General features: G+C 43.6%; 1 protein-coding gene across 3 annotated transcripts in view; it reads right to left on the bottom strand.

Annotated features, from left to right (window-relative positions):
- The window catches only part of LOC124037919 (thyroid hormone receptor alpha-like), an 81,113-nt gene extending 59,015 nt beyond the window's left edge, over window positions 1–22,098 (bottom strand). For all 3 annotated transcript variants that reach the window (XM_046353172.1, XM_046353176.1, XM_046353173.1), the window contains exon 1: window positions 21,820–22,098. The gene's annotated coding sequence lies outside the window, so the exon portion shown is untranslated. The remainder of the gene's footprint in view (window positions 1–21,819) is intronic.
- Between the last annotated feature and the right edge of the window lie 588 nt (window positions 22,099–22,686).

The following is a 22,686-nucleotide window of genomic DNA, read 5'->3' as shown; positions in this document are numbered from 1 at the left end:
TGCACATCGATGTGGATGGCTAAAGCGATGAGGGAGTCTAAATGTGTGGGTAACTCCTGAGCCGCAAGCTCGTCCATAACCTCCTCCGAGACGCCGTGCAGGAACATGTCGAACAGTGCTTCCGGGTTCCACGCACTCTCTGCTGCCAACTTACGGGAATCCCACCGCATAGTCGGCCACAATGGCCAATCTTGTTGGAGCTGGATTAGCTTCCGGGCAGCTACTCTCCCGGAGAACGGGGCATCACCTTCCTCACCTCTCCCACGAACCCCTTCAGGCCAGCACATACGGCTGCTGTTCCCATACGGCGGTAGCCCAGGTGAGAACCCTTCCAGACATCAGCATGATGAGGTAGGCTATTTTTAAGCGAACTGAGGGGAGGAGGGGGGCTGAAGCTCGAAAATGAGAGCAAACTGAGCTAGAAACTCCCGACAGGTGCTCGGCTCTCCATTAAAGCGTTCCGGGAAGAGGTAACCGGGGCTTCTGGGAAGGTGGAGTAGCCGGTGGGCGGCGCTACTAACTGCCGAGTTGCGGTGGGGTTACCACCGTGGAAGGCTGCCCCCCCAGACGACATGCAGAATTGTTCCAGCAGCATGTTCAACACCCGGTCATGGCGCTCAGCCAACGTTTGGACCCCCTGCATCAGCCCACTAAGCAATTTCTTGTGAGGAGATGGCATTGTGCAGCTGGTCCGGGTGTTCTGGGTCAGTCATGGCTAGTTCGTACTAATCAGGTATGAAGGTAAGACCCAGCAGCAGACCACTTCGAATAAACAATAGTTTAAGATTTCAACAGGGGCAGGCAATAGAAAGGTCAAGGCAGGCAGGGGTCAGTAAACAAGAGGTGAGGCAACAAAACCGGGCGGCAGGCAGGCTCGGGGTCAGGGTAAGGCAGAGGTGGGTATAATCCAGAGGGGGAAAAGGTACAGGTCAGTAGGCAGGCTCAGGGTCAGGGGCAGGCAGGCGGGCTTGGAGTTAGGACAGGCAAGGGTCAAAACCAGGAGGGCAAGAAAAGAGACTGGAAAAAGAAGGAGCTAAGACACGAAATGCTGGTTGACATGAACAAACAAGACGAACTGGCATCAAACAGAGAACACAGGTATAAATACACAGGGGCTAATGGGGAAAATGGGTGCCAGAGGGGGGATGGAGAGAATCACACAGACAGGTGAAACAGATCAGGGTGTAACAGTAACAGCTTAACACACATTAGGACATATCCACCAACACTAGTAATGCGCATGCCCCCGCCCAACTGAGAATTTGTCTTTTTCTTGCCATATTTTTGTTTGAGGGGCGCAGAACCTTGTCACTTATTAAATCTTACTTGATTGACTGCTTTCATTTTACGTCTGCGACTCTTTCATACTCTTGTTTGTACCTGTCCTTTTTCATTAACGTAACGTTAATACACAGACTGCAGAAATGTTTTTAATGACCTATCAAACACACCCAGGTAATGGCTGAAATGTGCTCAATGGAATACGGCATCTTTCCGTTCAATCGAGAAGAACGCTTCGTCTGGTATTTAATACCTCATTTCGACAATTACATCACAAGAAAACAGATTTTGATGGGTGTTCATTTTCTGTGGAATTTTTAAAAAGTAAGCCATTTGAAAGGTAACACTTTCAAGTTTGTGGAAACAGCAGGGGTTCAAACTTTAGAACCCAGTTCCTACATTTGAATATAAACATTTATTTTATCAAGCAAAATTATGATACATTTTATGCATGGGACCTTCAGGATGACAAATCAGAGCAAGATGACTGAATGTAAGTACATTTATATACCTTCAGAGGTGAACGTATCAAAAATGTAAAATGTTTGTTGTTGTGCACTCACCTCAAACAATAGCATGGTCTTTTTTTCACAGTAAAAGCAACTGTAAATGCAGTGCAGAGCAGTGCAGTTAGATTAACAAGAGTGTAAAGCTTTCTGCCCATATAAGACATGTCAATGTCCTGGGAAATGTTCTTGTTACTTACAACGTCATGCTAATCACATTAGCGCACAATTAGCTCAACCGTCCCGGTGGAGAGACACCAATCCTGTAGAGATTAACACAATGGAAATGTTCACAAATTATATATGCTGAAATGAAAGCAACATCCGATGAACACTCGGATTATAGTGATATATCTGACTCGCAAACGTATGTAAAGTATGTATAGATAGGTGTAATCTAGAGCCAAGCATGTTGATTTTTAATCCAAGGGCATCCTGCTATTTACACAATTGAATCATGGAACAAGTAATTAATTAATGAAGCAGTATAGACAGCACAGATTGGCCTAGACATAGCATGTTTTTGTTGGTTGCAGCCCTGGTCCACCCCTTTATGTTAATCTTTTCATATATGAAAATACACCCAGTGTACTTAACGAGGCACACATACTTTTCTTTATTTGAACACATTTTTTTTAAATACCATTAGAACAAGTATATATAATTGCATAAAAAAGTGTAATACCTGAATTCCCACCAAAATCCCTGAACTCCATTCATTATTTGTCCGTGCCAGTAAAATGTTTTATGTGCTATAATTCAGTCAATATCTGATGGATAAAAACATTTCTAAAAAGGTTTGGAGTGTATTCATCCATTGTCCAAAGGTTGCATTTATTATAATTGTTATAACATTTTGATGACCGATGCTACCAACACACATGTAGGCCACACACATACATTGCACATTCCCGAATGAGAACAAACTCTGAGTTTAGCACATGGGAGGAGTCATCTGCTATTTTGTTACCATTTGGTAGTGGTGGAATGTGTGTGTGTGTAGTGTGCGGGGGTGTTAATGAAAGGTGATACCATGCCGTGTTCCCGTTCCTGAACGAGGGGTGAGACAGAAAACTGCTTACAGAATCCTGCTCCAGACAGAAGCAGATGGGTTCGAGTGTGTGTGCATCCCTGCGTCTGTGCACCTGCCCTGCTCCTCACCACAGTCTTGGTCTGGATGGCAACAGTAGTGGATCCTGACCTCGAACCTCCTTGGGGTTCACACTAGAGGGCATCACGCAAACAGAGATTCCGGCATGGTAATTTTTCATGCTGAGTGAGTGGGTGGTCAGACAGACAACTTTGGGATTCATTTTTGGGGGAAGGGAAACTATTGGCCCTCTTGCTTTGTATGTGTTTTCCTATAAATTGTATTAAAAGCACATCTTTGTCGCATTATTCACACACTGTGGAATTCACTGCTTCAATTTTAGTAGCCTACCTCTCCTTTCCTAGCTGAAAGTGTGAGATAAATGTGTGGTCTCAATGAAATAGAGTAGGCTGCCTATGCATTGGCAGAGAATCAGGTGGCAGATATCTTTCCAAGGAAATTAACTTCAATATGATTAGGCTAAGGTTTTACTAGAGTGTCTGTAAATAAATATTAATAATGGAAAGAAGTGGAGCGCGCTCAACGTGAGTCGAGATGCAATCCAAAAATGTGATCATGATCGAGGTGCAATCCAAAAATGTGATCATGATTGAAAAATAAAAATGTGCAACACACATACCATGGTGAGCGAGTGTTGAGCATTTTCCTTTTCAATGAACCCATTTATTTGTCACTGCCTGCAAATCATCCTGCTTCTAAAAAATGTGTCTATATCTTATATGCAAAGCGTAGCTAAAGAGAAAGTGCAAGTGTCCTCTCTCATAATTCATGCTGCTTTAATAAGTTCAGTAGCCATACCTCTCCTCTCCTAGTTGGGCATGCAAGATCAGGTGCACATGTGATCACAGTTAAATAGAGTAGGCTATAGCTATGCATGGGCGGAGAAGCACAGGGCAATTATCTTTCAATTAAATTAACTTCCTAAAATATGTTTAGGCTATATTGAATAGAAATAAATGTTGATCACCCATATTAGTCTCCTTTTGAAGATCGTCAAGCTCCTTAAAAAAGGTAGGCTAAAGCAAAAGGTAGCTCAAGAGAAATGTCAGTGCACGCTCTCTCCAACTGTGCTCTCTTCAGACTACTGTATGTCTAGCCTATTGGCTGATATAGTCCAGTAATTTTATTTTTATTTATTTAACCTTTATTTAACCAGGTAGGCTAGTTGAGAACAAGTTCTCATTTACAACTGCGACCTGGCCAAGATAAAGCATAGCAATTCGACACATGCAACAACACAGAGTTACACATGGAATAAACAAAACATAGTCAATAATACAGTAGAACAAAAGAAAACAAAAAGTCTATAGTGAGTACAAATGAGGTAAGATAAGGGAGGTAAGGCAATGGTGACGAAGTAATTACAATGTAGCAATTAAACACTGGAATGGTAGATGTGCAGAAGATTAATATGCAAGTAGAGATACTGGGGTGCAAAGGAGCAAGATAAAAAATAAATACTATGGGGATGAGGTAGGTAGATAGATGGGCTGTTTACAGATGGGCTATGTACATGTGCAGTGATCTGTGAGCTGCTCTGACAGCTGGTGCTTAAAGCTAGTGAGGGAGATATGAGTCTCCAGCTTCAGAGATTTTTGCAGTTCGTTCCAGTCATTGGCAGAAGAGAACTGGAAGGAAAGATGACCAAAGGAGGAATTGGCTTTGTGGGTGACCAGTGAGATATACCTGCTGGAGAGCGTGCTGCTATGATGACTAGAGAGCTGAGATAAGGCGGGGCTTTACCTAGCAGAGACTTGAAGATAACCTGTAGCCAGTGGGTTTGGCGATGAGTATGAAGCGAGGACCAACCACCGAGAGCGTATAGGTCACAATGGTGGGTAGTGTATGGGGCTTTGGTGACAAAGCGGATTGCACTGTGATTAGACTGCATCCAGTTTGTCGAGTAGAGTGTTGAAGGCTATTTTATAGATTACGTCTATGGATGGTCTATGGATGGTCAGTTTTATGAGAGTATGTTTGGCAGCATGAGTGAAGGATGCTTTGTTGCAATATAGGAAGCCAATTCTAGATTTAATTTTGGATTGGAGATTCTTAATGTGAGTCTGGAAGGAGAGTTTACAGTCTAACCAGACACCTTTAGTACTGATATAGCCAAGCCTAATATAATTGGCCACTTGAGAATCTCTGGTAATGAAACCTATTTTTTAGGTTATTTCTACACATTTCGATTTTTAGGGTGCAACATTTCTGGGACCATGGCTGGCAAGTGAGCTGTGTCACTAAAATAACATTGCGGGACTGCGGCTGGTTTCGGGACCAGTTCTTGCAGCAGCAGGTGGGAGTCATAAAGCCAGTAGGAGCGGGCAGGTGTGGCATGAAAAGCTGAGGGTGTGGACGGGAGCGGGACCAAAACAAATCAGTCTCCAACCAGATTACTAAGATGCATTAAAACCCATGTCAAATTCATATGGACCCTGCATGACACTACCTGGAATTGGAGTCTAAAGACGTGTTTGTGAATGCTCAAGGTACGAATGTGTTTCAGGTTAGATTTAAATCCTATCCATTTGTAACTGAACAGCGCAAAACATTAGTAGAGTCGTTTCAAAAGACAGTGCCACAACCCAAACCTGGGCTGTACATTTGAGTCTTTTTGTTGTTGTCCAGTCTGAACTGGGGAAAAAAGCACAAAGTCAAACAACGTAGCTACAGCTTGCAACGACAAATAGCCTAACCTACCCACTTTATGTCACCCAACTACATGGATTATCATTTTACTGACCCCATCACACTGACCAAATAAATGTATATGATAAACTACCCGCTCCGCAGGTAGTATAACTTTTTCATTACATTTCATTACATTTCATTATAGCACAACGGTTTGATTTGTCTAATCTTAGCAATTTCTTCTTAGCTAGCTACATAGCCGTCTTTGTATCAACGATAATTGCATAATTATCGTATTTCGTCGTCCTAACGTAGTCTTCACTGCTCTGCCCAGCAGCTAGCCAGCTAGCAAACGTTCACCGATTAGCTGCACTGTAGAAACTATTACACTCAACGGAACGACTTGATAAGTGTAGTGTCAACAACGCGGCCACTGCCAGCTAGCCTACAAAGTCAACAACGCAGCCACTGCCAGCTAGCCTACTTCAGCAGTACTGTATCATTTTAATCATTTTAGTCAATAAGATTCTTGCTACGTAAGCTTAACTTTCTGAACATTCGAGACGTGTAGTCCACTTGTCATTCCAATCTCCTTTGCATTAGCGTAGCCTCTTCTGTAGCCTGTCAACTATGTGTCTGTCTATCCCTGTTCTCTCCTCTCTGCACAGACCATACAAACGCTCCACACCGTGTGGCTGCGGCCACCCTAATCTGGTGGTCCCAGCGCGCACGACCCACGTGGAGTTCCAGGTCTCTGGTAGCCTCTGGAACTGCCGATCTGCGGCCAACAAAGCAGAGTTCATCTCAGCCTATGCCTCCCTCCAGTCCCTCGACTTCTTGGCACTGACGGAAACATGGATCACCACAGACAACACTGCTACTCCTACTGCTCTCTCTTCGTCCGCCCACGTGTTCTCGCACACCCCGAGAGCTTCTGGTCAGCGGGGTGGTGGCACCGGGATCCTCATCTCTCCCAAGTGGTCATTCTCTCTTTCTCCCCTTACCCATCTGTCTATCGCCTCCTTTGAATTCCATGCTGTCACAGTTACCAGCCCTTTCAAGCTTAACATCCTTATCATTTATCGCCCTCCAGGTTCCCTCGGAGAGTTCATCAATGAGCTTGATGCCTTGATAAACTCATTTCCTGAGGACGGCTCACCTCTCACAGTTCTGGGCGACTTTAACCTCCCCACGTCTACCTTTGACTCATTCCTCTCTGCCTCCTCCTTTCCACTCCTCTCCTCTTTTGACCTCACCCTCTCACCTTCCCCCCTACTCACAAGGCAGGCAATACGCTCGACCTCATCTTTACTAGATGCTGTTCTTCCACTAACCTCATTGCAACTCCCCTCCAAGTCTCCGACCACTACCTTGTATCCTTTTCCCTCTCACTCTCATCCAACACTTCCCACACTGCCCCTACTCGGATGGTATCGCGCCGTCCCAACCTTCGCTCTATCTCCCCCGCTACTCTCTCCTCTTCCATCCTATCATCTCTTCCCTCTGCTCAAACCTTCTCCAACCTATCTCCTGATTCTGCCTTCTCAACCCTCCTCTCCTCCCTCTCTGCATCCTTTGACTCTCTATGTCCCCTATCCTCCAGGCCGGCTCGGTCCTCCCCTCCCGCTCCGTGGCTCGACGACTCATTGCGAGCTCACAGAACAGGGCTCCGGGCAGCCGAGCGGAAATGGAGGAAAACTCGCCTCCCTGCGGACCTGGCATCCTTTCACTCCCTCCTCTCTACATTTTCCTCCTCTGTCTCTGCTGCTAAAGCCACTTTCTACCACTCTAAATTCCAAGCATCTGCCTCTAACCCTAGGAAGCTCTTTGCCACCTTCGCCTCCCTCCTGAATCCTCCTCCCTCCTGAATCCCCCCCCCCCCTCCTCCCTCTCTGCAGATGACTTCGTCAACCATTTTGAAAAGAAGGTCGACGACATCCGATCCTCGTTTGCTAAGTCAAACGACACCGCTGGTTCTGCTCACACTGCCCTACCCTGTGCCCTACCCTGTGCTCTGACCTCTTTCTCCCCTCTCTCTCCAGATGAAATCTCGCGTCTTGTGACGGCCGGCCGCCCAACAACCTGCCCGCTTGACCCTATCCCCTCCTCTCTTCTCCAGACCATTTCCGGAGACCTTCTCCCTTACCTCACCTCGCTCATCAACTTATCCCTGACCGCTGGCTACGTCCCTTCCGTCTTCAAAAGAGCGAGAGTTGCACCCCTTCTGAAAAAACCTACACTCGATCCCTCCGATGTCAACAACTACAGACCAGTATCCCTTCTTTCTTTTCTCTCCAAAACTCTTGAACGTGCCGTCCTTGGTCAGCTCTCCCGCTATCTCTCTCAGAATGACCTTCTTGATCCAAATCAGTCAGGTTTCAAGACTAGTCATTCAACTGAGACTGCTCTTCTCTGTATCACGGAGGCGCTCCGCACTGCTAAAGCTAACTCTCTCTCCTCTGCTCTCATCCTTCTAGACCTATCGGCTGCCTTCGATACTGTGAACCATCAGATCCTCCTCTCCACCCTCTCCGAGTTGGGCATCTCTGGCGTGGCCCACGCTTGGATTGCGTCCTACCTGACAGGTCGCTCCTACCAGGTGGCGTGGCGAGAATCTGTCTCCTCACCACGCGCTCTCACCACTGGTGTCCCCCAGGGCTCTGTTCTAGGCCCTCTCCTATTCTCGCTATACACCAAGTCACATGGCTCTGTTATAACCTCACATGGTCTCTCCTATCATTGCTATGCAGACGACACACAATTAATCTTCTCCTTTCCCCCTTCTGATGACCAGGTGGCGAATCGCATCTCTGCATGTCTGGCAGACATATCAGTGTGGATGACGGATCACCACCTCAAGCTGAACTTCGGCAAGACGGAGCTGCTCTTCCTATCCCGGGGAAGGACTGCCCGTTCCATGATCTCGCCATCACGGTTGACAACTCCATTGTGTCCTCCTCCCAGAGCGCTAAGAATCTTGGCGTGATCCTGGACAACACCCTGTCGTTCTCAACTAACATCAAGGCGGTGGCCCGTTCCTGTAGGTTCATGCTCTACAACATCCGCAGAGTACGACCCTGCCTCACACAGGAAGCGGCGCAGGTCCTAATCCAGGCACTTGTCATCTCCCGTCTGGATTACTGCAACTCGCTGTTGGCTGGGCTCCCTGCCTGTGCCATTAAACCCCTACAACTCATCCAGAACGCCGCAGCCCGTCTGGTGTTCAACCTTCCCAAGTTCTCTCACGTCACCCCGCTCCTCCGCTCTCTCCACTGGCTTCCAGTTGAAGCTCGCATCCGCTACAAGACCATGGTGCTTGCCTACGGAGCTGTGAGGGGAACGGCACCTCAGTACCTCCAGGCTCTGATCAGGCCCTACACCCAAATAAGGGCACTGCGTTCATCCACCTCTGGCCTGCTCGCCTCCCTACCACTGAGGAAGTACAGTTCCCGCTCAGCCCAGTCAAAACTGTTCGCTGCTCTGGCTCCCCAATGGTGGAACAAACTCCCTCACGACGCCAGGACAGCGGAGTCAATCACCACCTTCCGGAGACACCTGAAACCCCACCTCTTTAAGGAATACCTAGGATAGGATAAAGTAATCCTTCTCACCCCCCCCCCCTTAAAATATTTAGATGCACTATTGTAAAGTGGCTGTTCCACTGGATGTCATAAGGTGAATGCACCAATTTGTAAGTCGCTCTGGATAAGAGCGTCTGCTAAATGACTTAAATGTAATGTAATGTTAAATGAAATGGCGCCACACCAAACTAGCAGTCTTCCGACTAGCTTGGAAAGACAATACCGTGCAGTGTCGAAGAGCCCTCACTGCTGCTCGATCATCTTATTTTTCCAACAATTCAAAATTTATTTTTGATACTGTTGCAAAGCTAACGAAAAAGCAGCATTCACCAAGTGAGGATGGCTTTCACTTCAGCAGTAATAAATTCATGAACGTCTTTGAGGAAAAGATCATGATTATTAGAAGGCAAATTACGGACTCCTCTTTAAATCTGCGTATTCCTTCCAAGCTCAGTTGTCCTGAGTCTGCACAACTCTGCCAGGACCTAGGATCAAGAGAGACGCTCAAGTGTTTTACTATCTCTTGACACAATGATGAAAATAATCATGACCTCTAAACCTTCAAGCTGCATACTGGACCCTATTCCAACTAAACTACTGAAAGAGCTGTTTCCTGTGCTTGGCCCTCCTATGTTGAACATAATAAATGTCTCTCTATCCACCAGATGTGAACCAAACTCCCTAAAGGGGCAGTAATAAAGCCTCTCTTGAAAAAGCCAAACCTTGACCCAGAAAATATAAAAAACTAATCGGCCTATATCGAAACTTCCATTCCTCTCAAAAAAATTAAAAGGCTGTAGCGCAGCAACTCACTGCCTTCCTGAAGACAAACAATGTATACGAAATGCTTCAGTCTGGTTTTAGACCCCATCATAGCACTGAGACTGCACTTGTGGAGGTGGTCAATTACCTTTTAATGGCATCAGACCGAGGCTCTGCGTCTGTCCTCGTTCTCCTAGACCTTAGTGCTGCTTTTGATACCATCGATCACCACATTCTTTTGGAGAGATTGGAAACCCAAATTGGTCTACATGGACAAGTTCTGGCCTGGTTTAGGTCTTAAGCTTGCGTTTCAGACATAAGGAAGTGGATGGCTGCAAACGTTCTACTCTTAAACTCAGACAAAACAGAGATGCTTGTTCTAGGTCCCAAGAAACAAAAATCTTCTGTTGAATCTGACAATTAATATTGATAGTTGTACAGTCGTCTCAAATAAAACTGTGAAACTTCTGGACCCTGATCTCTCTTTTGACAAACATATCAAGACAGGACAGCTTTTTTCCATCTACGTAACATTGCAAAAATCAGAAACTTTCTGTCCAAAAATGATGCAGAAAAATGTATCCATGCTTTTGTTACTTCTAGGTTAGATTACTGCAATGCTCTACTTTCCGGCTACCCCGATAAAACACTAAATAAACTTCAGTTAGTGCTAAATACGGCTGCTAGAATCCTGACTAGAACCAAAAAATGTGATCATTTTACTACAGTGCTAGCCAACTGGTTTCCTGTTAAGGCAAGGGCTGATTTCAAGATTTTACTGCAACCTACAAAGCATTACATGGGCTTGCTCCTACCTATCTTTCTGATTTGGTCCTGCCGTACATACCTACACGTACACTACGGTCACAAGACACAGGCTTCCTAATTGTCACTAGAATTTCTAAGCAAACAGCTGGAGGCAGGGCTTTCTCCTATAGAGCTCAATTTTTATGGAATGATCTGCCTACCCATGTGAGAGACGCAGACTCGGTCTCAACCTTTAAGTCTTTACTGAAGACTCATCTCTTCAGTGGGTCAAATGATTGAGTGTAGTCTGGCCCAGGAGTGTGAAGGTGAACGGAAAGGCTCTGGAGAAACGAACCGCCCTTGCCCTTGCCGTCTCTGCCTGGCCGGTTCCCATCTTTCCACTGGGATTCTCTGCCCCTAACCCTATTACAGGGGCTGAGTCACTGGCTTACTGGTGCTCTTTCATGCAGTCCCTAACAGGGGTGCGTCACTTGAGGGGGTTGAGTCACGGACGTGATCTTCCTGTCTGTGTTGGCGTCCCCCCTTGGGTTGTGCCGTGGCGGAGATATTTGTGGGCTATACTCCTTGTCTCAAGATGGTAAGTTGGTGGTTGAAGATATCCCTCTAGGGTTGTGGGAACTGTGCTTTGGCAAAGTGAGTGGGGTTATATCCTTCCTGTTTGGCCCTGTCCGGGGGTATCATCGGATGGGGCCACAGTATCTCCTGACCCCTCCTGTCTCAGCCTCCAATATTTATGCTGCAGTAGTTTGTGTGTCGGGGGCTAGGGTCAGTTTGTTAAATCTGGAGTACTTCTCCTGTCTTATCCAGTGTCCTGTGTGAATGTAAGTATGCCCTCTCGGAGGACCTGAGCCCTAGGACCATGCCTCAGGACTACCTGGCATGATGACTCCTTGCTGTCCCCAGTCCACCTGGCCGTGCTGCTGCTCCAGTTACAACTGTTCTGCCTGCGGCTATGGAATCCTGACCTGTTCACTGGACGTGCTACCTGTCCCAGACCTGCTGTTTTCAAATCTCTAGAGACAGCAGGACTGGTAGAGATACTCTTAATGATCGGCTATGAAAAGCCAACTGAATTTACTCCTGAGGTGCGGACTTGCTGCACCCACGACAACTACTGTGATTATTATTATTTGACCATGCTGTTCATTTATGAACATTTGAACATATTGGCCATGTTCTGTTATAATCTCCACCCGGCACAGCCAGAAGAGGACTGGCCACCCCTCATAGCCTGGTTCCTCTCTAGGTTTCTACCTAGGTTTTGGCCTTTCTAGGGACTTTTTCCTAGTCACCGTTCTTCTTCACCTGCATTGCATGCTGTTTGAGGTTTTAGGCTGGGTTTCTTTACAGCACTTAGATATCAGCTGATGTACAAAAGGCTATATAAATACGGGCCTTATTATTTTTTATCGATTTTTTGGAATTCCCGCGAGAGAGTAACGGTTAATGTGATTGGATGTTAATTATTTGACTAGGCTACCTGTATTTGACATTGTGTTATTTCGCTGAACACGAGATGGTTTAATTTTATTTTTGGCAGTGAAGAGGCTACTCAGACGAGAAAAATACCTCACCCAAATGTATAGCCCCGATGGAAAATATAAATGGACTGTTTGAGAATGTGATTATTGAAAATGTGAAATACCAGTACTAGGCTATACGCTGCATAGAAATCATTTGAATGATTATGTCTTGTTTGTTAAGCTCGGCTTCAGAAAATGTGACCAGAAAATAAAAATCAACATTAAAATGACCCAAACATGATATCAAAAATAATGTGTGTGTGTGTGTGCTGCCTGATGCATATGTGCATCTCAGAGTTACATCACTGTGACAGCAGCAAGGCAGAGAGAGCCGAGAGCCTGTGTGGGAACAGCTTCAGGAGGAGGCCTATACTAAGTCACCATTTACGACAGATGGGCTCACTAATCCTCCACAAGAGGAGAGAAGAGCCATGAAGCTAAACCACTGAGCCCTCTAATGCAGTGACAGCCAGGCTCAGCTGTACCAAGCCCTGTGGAGAACAGAGGCACAGCTACAAATGGTGTATCTTAAATTTGATCGTCCTGTAGTTTTGGGAATTTTCCTGCCAAACAGAAAATGCAAACTTGTAGTGTATTGAAGGTTAAAAAGGCTTCTAAAGTTTAGAATTTCCACTTTAATCCTTTGATGCATATGGACACACAGGTGTGATCATTCTACGGTGGTCCCAGCAGTGATTAGTGAACATCTAGTTCCGATTGACACAACAGCCAGCAGCTGTTGGAGCTGGCCACCTTTTTCCACAGAAACATTTTGCACAAACAGTCTTTACAACGTTATGTCCTCAATGAGATTTTTGGATGCAATGTTCAGACATTCACAGAAGTAGCAACAGCATAACACAATTCTCATTCAAATCTGAAAATGTAGGCTACATTAGTCCTAGCGCTAACTGAGTAAAGAGTGAGCCATCATATTTAGCCTCTCGTCTCCCTCATCCCTCTCAAAACAGTATGTTGCTAGCATGCAAAAGCTGTCATTAAATATCTGGGAAGAAAGATGTAGAGTTCCAATTGGAACTCTATTTGGAATACTGTGTGGTTTTTGAAAGAATAAAGAGGATTTATTAGTCATTATAATAAAATCAGGATATAGCAATTAAGTAACATAATAACTGAAGAGCTCCGCAAGGGCTCCACAAAGGCTCCACAAGGGTGCAGGGCAGAGCTACGCTAAACAAACTAAATTGATACACAGGCCAATCCAATAGTCATGATCAGGCCAGGGCAGCTTCAAAGGATACAACACAAGCTAGTACTTATGTGACGCCATATGGCATTGTTCTACAGAACTAATAGAAACATTTAACTACATAAGCACAATTGAGTATAGGGAGGAAACACAGTCTAAGTGATTTCAATGGGTCTTTCTCCATTCTGATTGTTTTATACAGTTCAATTCAACAAAAAATGTTTTTTGCATTTTCATCAATTTCTGCATTTCCTGCACTCATTTGAGATCCTTTCCACACTGCCACGATTTGTGAATATGCCATATCAATTGTCTTCCTTTCATGATCACACATTTCATTATGTATTTCATGTAGCTGTTGTCCTATTAATGATCAGTCATGATTATACATTTTCTTTGTGAAATTATGTATTTAAGATAATTAAATGTACAGATGGCCTAATGTATGTTATATTTATTGAAAATATATATAATATATACTATACACAAATTGGGCAAACAACCTAGGCCTTATTTTTTACCAAATGTTGCAATTACGATTTGACTTCTGATTTCGAGCAAAACACTTGGGTGAACTGTTGGAATCATGGAAATAAAACTATTATTCTAATTCCATACTAAGTATATAATAGTGGGCACTTTGAATACAGTGTTTGACATGACAAATGCCAGGGAGGAGTTATTATTATTTTTTATTTAACCTTTATTTAACTAGGCAAGTCAGTTAAGAACAAATTCTTATTTACAATGACGATGGGAGTCCTATGGGACTCCCAATCACAGCCAGATGTGATACAGCCTGGATTCGAACCAGGGACTGTAGTCACTCCTTTTGCACTGAGATGTAGTGCCTCAGACCGCTGCACCACTCAGGAGCCCTTACTGTGAGAGGGTAGGAACGAAAGTGTTGACAAATGTTTCCTAGTGGACCCTATAATCTTTGGCTACATTGAATGTTATTTCATGAAGCTACCATATTCTTGCTTCTCGTATTCCGCTTTGATTTAGGTCTGTGTGAAAAGCAGCATGGAGAGAGAGAGCACGGAGAGAGATGACTCAAGTAGCGAAGTAAACTTATAGATATGGATGTTACACACAGCATCTAACATTTAACAAACCAAAGCTTCAAATACCGTTATAGAAGGTAAACTAAAAACCCAAACTGGTCCGTGAATCAATATCGTAAAATACAGTATACTGCCCAGCCCTAGGATGCCACATCTGCCCATGCTGCAGAGCTGTCTGCCGAAATCACTATTTTAGTAGTTCTAAGGCATACTCTCAAGTCTGCTACAACTATCAATTGGGTATTAGAGCTAAACTTCCCAAACTGTCTCTATCCCTCTCATCGCTGTGTTGTGTACATTCCTCTTTCATGCCAGGTCATTGTAGTTAATTACCAAATGGTCTACGCTGAACTAGGTTGACTATTTACCTATTGAAAACTACAACTCCCTACAGCATCCCACAGTTCATTCTTGATTTGTGTCTCTCCTGCTTAATAGCATTTCTCTCTAGAGAAACGTGCATTGAGTTCACATGTAAAAAAAATACTAAATGGAAATCAAGTGATTGAACAGACATTGGACACTATTTAAAGACACTATTTAAAATAATATAACATTTTACAAACTTGTTGTTAGATGGTTCCTCGCCATGAAAGTAGTCCATGGGCCAGGAGAAACTGTAATCCATGGTTCAGTACTCTTTAAACAGCAGTTACAAACTTCAGCTTATATTTAGCCATGCTAGCTAAAAATCTATGGAAGTAATGGGGGCATATGAGCATGTTTTTTATGGACACTTTTAAAATGTGCAATATGGAGTAATCACATTTACCGGTTGCTAAAATGTGAATAGTTTTCCAAATTTCAGTTTTTGACAAAACAAGCAATGTATAGTGTAGATAAACATTGTACCATCTAAGATGTGAAATGTCTTTTCAAAAACCACAAATACTGTATTTTCAGTTGTTTGAAGCTGTTGTACAAAACCAAAAGTAAGACACAAAAACAGAAATAGTGCTCACAGAACAGATCAACAGCTTCTTAGGACTAGCTTTCAATAAGAATGACAGATCTATAACTCACATTTCAATGTGAATTTAGTCGAGTCGTCCAAAAAGTTACATATTGCAGCTTTAAGTAACATCAAACCAAATATAGAGTTGATTTCAGGTCATTTTGACATGCCACCATCACTTCCATTGATTTTAGCTAGATGTGGCTAAACTTAATTGAAGCTTGTAATGGCTGTTTAAAGAACCAAACTATGGATTACAATTTCCCCTGGCCCATAGACTACTTTCAGGGTGAGGAACCATCAAGTCGTAAAATAGTGTTACACCGTATCCAAATCGGCCGTGCTCGTGCACCATCATGCGCAAATTGATTTTGTCCCCCCCCACACCAAATGCCATCACGACACGCAGATTGAAATATCGAAACAAACTCTGAACCAATTATATTAATTTGGTTGAAAAGGCCGAAAACCATTAACATTTATGGAAATTTCGGTAGCTAGCTTGCAGTTGCTAGCTAATTTGTCCTATTTAGCTAGCTTGCTGTTGCTAGCTAATTTGTCCTGGGATAGAAACATTGAGTTGTTATTATACCTGAAGATCCTCTACTCCGACAATTAATCCACACATAAAACCAAATTGTTTTTAGTCATGTCTCTTCCTTCCAGGCTTTTTCCCCTCTTTGGACTTTATATAGCGATTGGCATCCAACTTTCATAGTTACCATGACGACCGACCAAACTCAGTTCATCTTTCAATCACCCATGTGACTATAACCAATGAGGAGATGGGAGAGGCAGGACTTGTTCAAGCATCACAAATAGAACTGACTTCTATTTTAGCGCTTGGCAATGCAGACACTCATTAGCGCGCGAGCAGTGTGGGTGCAATAATTGACTAACGTGTATTTTTAAAGTGATTTTGCAACGCTCACACACGTGACGCGAGCGGTATAGTCAGCAGGTTAGGTTCTAATTATCAGAGTAAGAACTCGGACACTATGAAAGCTTAAACCAAGTTTATTTTTCCCAAAAGATCAAACAGCTGAACAGACAAAAACATGTTTACTAGAGAGCTGGTATTTGTACCCCCCCCCCTTTGGGTGGAGTCTCCTTCTCGCTAAACATGGTATCTTTATTGCTAGGCAGGAAACTAAGTGATACGGGCAATAAACTTTTATTTTTCCCTTAACGTGACCTAACCTTGACCCCCTTCATCACTAATCCACAGCTCTCTCTCCTTATCAATGCCTGCCATATGTGATCGCTATCCCTACACTCAGTACATTCCAAGCTTAATTGCACCCACCATATACCTTCCCCCTACAGATAACCATTAAGCTCTGGTGTAGCCCCTCGGCTATGGCACCCATCAGGTCTCTATTATAACTAATGATTAATAACATTTCAAGTTCAGAAATCCAAACCCATCAATAGTGAACTACTCCTTTAACTCTAATGACCTGGCTTGAATCTATATAAGCAGGGCAAGCCGATCATGAGATTTCTTCCACTCCAATTTCTCTCCATGCAAAACAGATTTGGGATCAAATGTCTGTCTTCACCATGTACATCAGAAGCTGGAAAGCATTTGATCTGTGTAAGCATGAGATAATTGGAGTTTATTTTCACCATGCTTCCTTCACCAGCCCTTCTAATTTAACTCCATGAGGAGGAGTAGAGTGATCAATTGTATCCTTCAGGGGAGAAAGAGAGGTAGAGAATTGGCCCTCAGCTCCCATAGGGCTGCTAGCGGTGGAGCGGCTGAACGAGTCTTTTAATGTCTTCCCCGGGCAGACAGGCCACTTTCTCACATGGCCACCTTCTCATGACTGATGGCTCTCCCTGACAGGCTCAGCAGAGTGGAGTCCTCTGTCCCATCACAACATGGATGTGGGGGTTTCCTGTCTGCCTTGGCTTTCCCTCAAAACAATGCCAGTCCTCTGGGAGTTATTACTAACATAGCCTTAAAGGGATAGTTCTGGATTTTGGCAATGAAGCCTTGTATATATTTCCCCAGAGTCAGATAAACTTGTGGAGAAGAGGTAGTTTCACAAGGAAATGCTAATTAGCATTAACGCAATGATTGGAAGTTTATAGGAACAGCTAGCATAATAGCACTTCGGCAGAGGATTGTGTTTGCAATCATGGTCTAAAAATGGGGACACTTATAAGATCCTATATTCACAATGGTAACAAATTTGAAATAGATCCGATGTCCCTGTTTGGTATAGACTCGTGGCCAAAAGTTTTGAGAACGACACAAATATTAATTTACACAAAGTTTGCTGATTCATTGTCTTTAGATATTTTTGTTAGATGTTACTATGGAATACTTAAGTATAATTACAAGCATTTCATAAGTGTCAAAGGCTTTTATTGACAATTACATGAAGTTGATGCAAAGAGTCAATATTTGCAGTGTTGACCCTTCTTTTTCAAGACCTCTGCAATCCGCCCTGGCATTCTGTCAATTAACTTCTGGGCCACATCCTGACTGATGGCAGACCATTGTCTTGCATTATCAATGCTTGGAGTTTGTCAGAATTTGTGGGTTTTGTTTGTCCACTCGCCTCTTGAGGAGACCACAAGTTCTCAATGGGATTAAGGTCTGGGGAGTTTCCTGGCCATGGACCCAAAATATCTATTTTTTTTCTTCTAGCCACTTAGTTTTGCCTTATGGCAAGGTGCTCCATCATGCTGGAAAAGGCATTGTTCGTCACCAAACTGTTCCTGGATGGTTGGGAGAAGTTGCTCTCGGAGGATGTGTTGGTACCATTCTTTATTCATGGCTGTGTTCTTAGGCAAATTTGTGCGTGAGCCCACTCCCTTGGCTGAGAAGCAACCCCACACATGAATGGTCTCAGAATGCTTTACTGTTGGCATGACACAGGACTCATGGTAGCGCTCACCTTGTTTTCTCCGGACAAGCTTTTTTCCAGATACCCCAAACAATCGTAAAGGGGATTCATCAGAGAAAATGACTTTACCCCAGTCCTCAGCAGTCCAATCCCTGTACCTTTGCAGAATATCAGTCTGTCCCTGATGTTTTTCCTGGAGAGAAGTGGCTTCTTTGGTGCCCTTTTTGACACCAGGCCATCCTCCAAAAGTCTTCACCTCACTGTGCGTGCAGATGCACTCACACCTGCCTGCTGCCATTCCTGAGCACGCTCTGTACTGCTGGTGCCCCGATCCCGTAGCTGAAGACGGTCTGGCGCTTGCTGGACTTTCTTGGGCGCCCTGAAGCCTTCTTCACAACAATTGAACAGCTCTCCCCTTGAAGTTCTTGATAATCCGATAAATGGTTGATTTAGGTGAAATCTTACTGTGCAATCTTATCCTTGCCTGTGAAGCCCTTTTTGTGCAAAGCAATGACGATGACATGTGTTTCCTTGCAGGTAACCATAGTTGACAGAGGAAGAACAAAGGTTTCAAGCACCACCCTCCTTTTGAAGCTTCCAGTCTGTTATTCGAACTCAATCAGCATGACAGAGTGATCTCCAGCCTTGTCCTCGTCAACACTCACACCTGTGTTAACGAGAGAATCACAGACATAAAAAAAATAATAATAATAAATAAATAAAAATGACATGATGTCAGCTGGTCCTTTTGTGGTGGGGCTGAAATGCAGTGGAAATGTTTTTTGGAGAGTCAGTTCATTTGCATTGCAAAGAGGGACTTTGCAATTATTTGCAATTAATCTGATCACTCTTCATAACATTATAGAGTATAAGCAAATTGCCATCATACAAACTGAGGCAGCAGACTTTGTGAAAATGTATACTTGTGTCATTCTCAAAACTTTTGGCCATGACTGTATATGATGATTTAACTGTCAATCTCTGCCAAATGGATGACTATGAGAAACAAAAAAAATTGCAATTTAAAAACAGATTTTAAACCAATACTATTTATAACATAGGCAAAACACTATACATGAAGCCATTACCGTTCATTATACCTTGTTCCCCGTCTACAGCGGCTATACCATGCATATAAACTGAGAAGGGTGTAATTGCGGCCTGCATTCCTGCATGTGGGCAATTTATACTTATATTGGTCAATTTTTAAGCTAGGGCCTCCGGTACACAGATGGGAGACGGGGGCACTCCAGTACAATAGGTTGTGGAAATGCACCATAACGTTGGATGCCAACTGCCGATAAACCCCGCAGAAGAAGATGAAGAGGCGGGGGTGTCAACGGTAGCTAGCTGGCTAGGATACCGGAAGACAGTGTCTTTCCACCTGTTGGGCACTGCTTTCCCCCATAATTCTATTAAAGATGGCGAGAACAGGTGTTCGGCAGGCTGGAGCAAAAGACACTATGTTAGCTAGCTATCTAGAACTCCGTTACACAGCAGGCGGGATTAGGTAGCTATCTAGGACCGTGTCCTCCTCCCCGAAAAACTCTGATAATACTTTTATTTCCATTTTGACACACATTTGAACCACATAGACAATTAGGGGAAATCCAGAATATCAAAAGGGTCACACAAGCATGAAGATGGCATACTCGAGGGGTGGGGGGTTCATGCAGGAACCAATGGGATGCTTGGGGGCGTTCCGAATTGTGTGCCACAATCCCACACTATTGTATAAACAATTTATTCTCTTTCTCCGTTCATTGCTCTGCATGATTAACTGCCATGCCCGGCTGTGCGCGACATATCGGGCTAAATCTATGTATTGGTGTTGCAGTGTTGACGATGAGCTGACAGGGTTAACCTGCTGCCTTGTAGCTTCTGACATAACTGGTGCAATGAATTCAGATTATTGGGAGATCAACCGAACTCTTACATTTCCCAACCCATTTAATTTCCCAACCCAATAAATTGTCAATAAATTAATAAAATCAAAAGCTTACCTTGACTTTGAAGATTTCTAGTGTTGGATAAGCCAAAGTCAGCTAGCTAACATAAAATCCCTCTCTGTGTGTGCCGGGTGTTTGAGTAGGCTAAACTAAACTACTAAATAAATAAATAAATACAACCAAATATAGCTCTCTAGCTCTTTCGCTTCTCCTTAATTTTGGAAAAAATGTTTTTGCTCAAAACTGTTAAACTACTGTCTTTCTTTGAGTCAACTACTCACCACATTTTATGCACTGCATTGCTTGCTAGCTGTAGCTTATGCTTTTAGTACTAGATTCATTCTCTGATCCTTTGATTGAGTGGACAACTTGTCAGTTCATGCTGCAAGAGCTCTGATAGGTTGGAGGATGTCCTCTGAAAGTTGTCATAAATACTGTATAAGTCTATGGAATGGGGTGAGAACCAAGAGCATCCTATTTTTGGATTGAAGGCAATGTACCCAGGGGAGGACAGAAGCTAGCTGCCCTCCGTGTTGCTGAGGCTACTATAGACCATTGCAAAACAGTGTGTTTTAATAAATTATTTGGTGACGTGAATATATTTGGTGTCGTTTAATTTCAAAATAACCTTTTAAATTAGCCAAAATTTTTATGAAATTCTCTGAGGAGGATGGCCCTCCACTTCATCCTCTGAGGAGCCTCCACTGAAAGGAACCATAGGCCAACCATGTGGCTAAATTCATTTGGCTAGAGAGAGGCTAGAGAGAGTTTTAGGCTAACCTAGGCTGTATGCTATAATTGCACTTTGTCCTATTTGTAGGCTATTGTAGGCTTCTAGTTGGGCTAATAATGGACACAAATTAATAACTGAAATGTTTTACAGCAGACATATTCGCCTTCATGACACGTGGGAGGATACAGCTAAATAGTGACAGATTAACTTGATCAAATCCACACTTTGAGTGTTCCATTTTGCTACACTAACATTGACTATGTTGAATTTTGGGGGAGACGGACGCACGCGTACCTAGGGCTTTTCACTTTCACAACAACCCCAATGGCTGTTGTGAACGTGCAAAAAAACGTATGTAGTTCTGTCCTTGAGCTGTTCTTGTCTATTAATGTTCTGTATTATGTCATGTTTCATGTTTTGTATGGACCACAGGAAGAGTAGCTGCTGCTTTTGTGCCAGCTACTGGGAATCCTAATAAAACACCAAATTACCAATACCAAAGCTATGGATGTCATTCCAAAGCAATTTACTTTGACCGCGCAAAGCAGAAACACATTTCACTGGGAACACATTCATTTGAAAAGAACTGGATCAAAAATAAGTAGGCGACTAATGTTCTCATTACGGCAAAATCACGCGCCCCCTCTGACAAAACAGTTTCACAATGTTACAGTAGCCACGCAAATTGCCTTGCCAAGTGATTAACCCTCTTTTCACATGGCTACAATACGAGGCTAAACTGTGGTAGCAATGTGTTGCCTCGCATTCCAGATTATGTCTGACTGCACAGACTGACCTTGTTGCTGAATGGGAAAATAGTAATGAATGGACACCATTCGTATAGGCTTTACTGCTCGAGTTGACAAGAGGACAGCAGAACTCACCTTGCCGCAGACGAATAAAGTAGGTGTCTTTTCCATGGCAGTCCCGGGCCGATACAAGTGTCAAATCCAACCAGTTTCCCTGTCTACCGGTGGTAGTCGTACGTATCTCCTGGTCAGGAATTTAACGAACAACGCAGTTTAGAATTTATCAGACGGGAAACGTTAACCAACCATCCTTAAGCACGCTCGGTTGAGCAGACTATTTCAGAAACGGCGTAAATGAGCTCTTAATACTCTGGTTTTCCACTATGGACATTTTAGCACCGTTAGCATTTTAGCACCGTTAGCATTTTAGCACCGTTCTCGTTCCGCTGCTACGACCGGGAAACGTAACAGACAGCAATACTACATAGGCCCCTCTCTCTTGGCAGTATGCAGCCAAGAGAGTTTTATCAAAATGTCTACTGCTCTCTACAGGAACAATGTCAAAGCTGCAGTTCAACACTATAGCTCTAGCACAACCCTATAGATCAGCGTTTCCCAAACTAGATTTTGTTATTTTGCACTAGCACTACACAGCTGGTTAAAATATTCCAAGTTTGGTGATGAGTTGGTTATTTTAATTAGCTGTGTAGCGCTTGGGGAAAAACGAAATGGACAGAGTTTGTGAAACCCTGCTATAGAGCACAAATGCTTGTTGAAATATGTACAGTGACACTAAAAATGTTTTATTTTTAAAGGTCCAATGCAGCCGTTTTTATCTCAATATCAAATAATTTCTCGGTAACAATTAAGTACATTACTGTAAAAAATATATATATTAAACTGGTCAACAAGAAACAAAAATAACTTCTTAGCAGAGAGCAATTTTTCAAGCAAGACTTTTGCTAGGACTGTCTTGGGAGGAGAAAACTGAAAGTTAGCTGT

Source organism: Oncorhynchus gorbuscha, linkage group LG06 (genome assembly GCF_021184085.1).
Source record: "Oncorhynchus gorbuscha isolate QuinsamMale2020 ecotype Even-year linkage group LG06, OgorEven_v1.0, whole genome shotgun sequence".
In the NCBI taxonomy this organism is placed as follows: Eukaryota; Metazoa; Chordata; class Actinopteri; order Salmoniformes; family Salmonidae; genus Oncorhynchus; species Oncorhynchus gorbuscha.
The sequence above is the reverse complement of the archived record's forward strand: the minus strand, read 5'-3'. Positions and strand labels throughout refer to the sequence as shown.